Raw genomic sequence first — 265 nt, 5'->3', positions numbered from 1 at the left:
TTAATTTCGCCTCCCCAATAATGCTTCAATCTTTATTTACTAACTTTGAATGTCTGATCATTTGTCCTTCTAACTTTGATTGCTCCATGTGGAAATACCTTGGTGACAATGAAAGGGCCAAACCACTTTGATTTAAGTTTCCCAAGAAATAATTTCAAGTGAGAATTATAAAGCAACACCGATTGGCCTGGCTCAAAGCTTTGTTCCATTATCTTTTTATCATGCCATTACTTTGTTTTCTCTTTATAGAGTTTGGCATTCTCAT

The sequence above is a fragment of the Theobroma umbraticum genome, unplaced genomic scaffold (assembly GCF_002168275.2).
Source record: "Theobroma umbraticum cultivar Fairchild unplaced genomic scaffold, ASM216827v3 scaffold_77.0, whole genome shotgun sequence".
Lineage (NCBI taxonomy): Eukaryota > Viridiplantae > Streptophyta > Magnoliopsida > Malvales > Malvaceae > Theobroma > Theobroma umbraticum.
The sequence above is the reverse complement of the archived record's forward strand: the minus strand, read 5'-3'. Positions refer to the sequence as shown.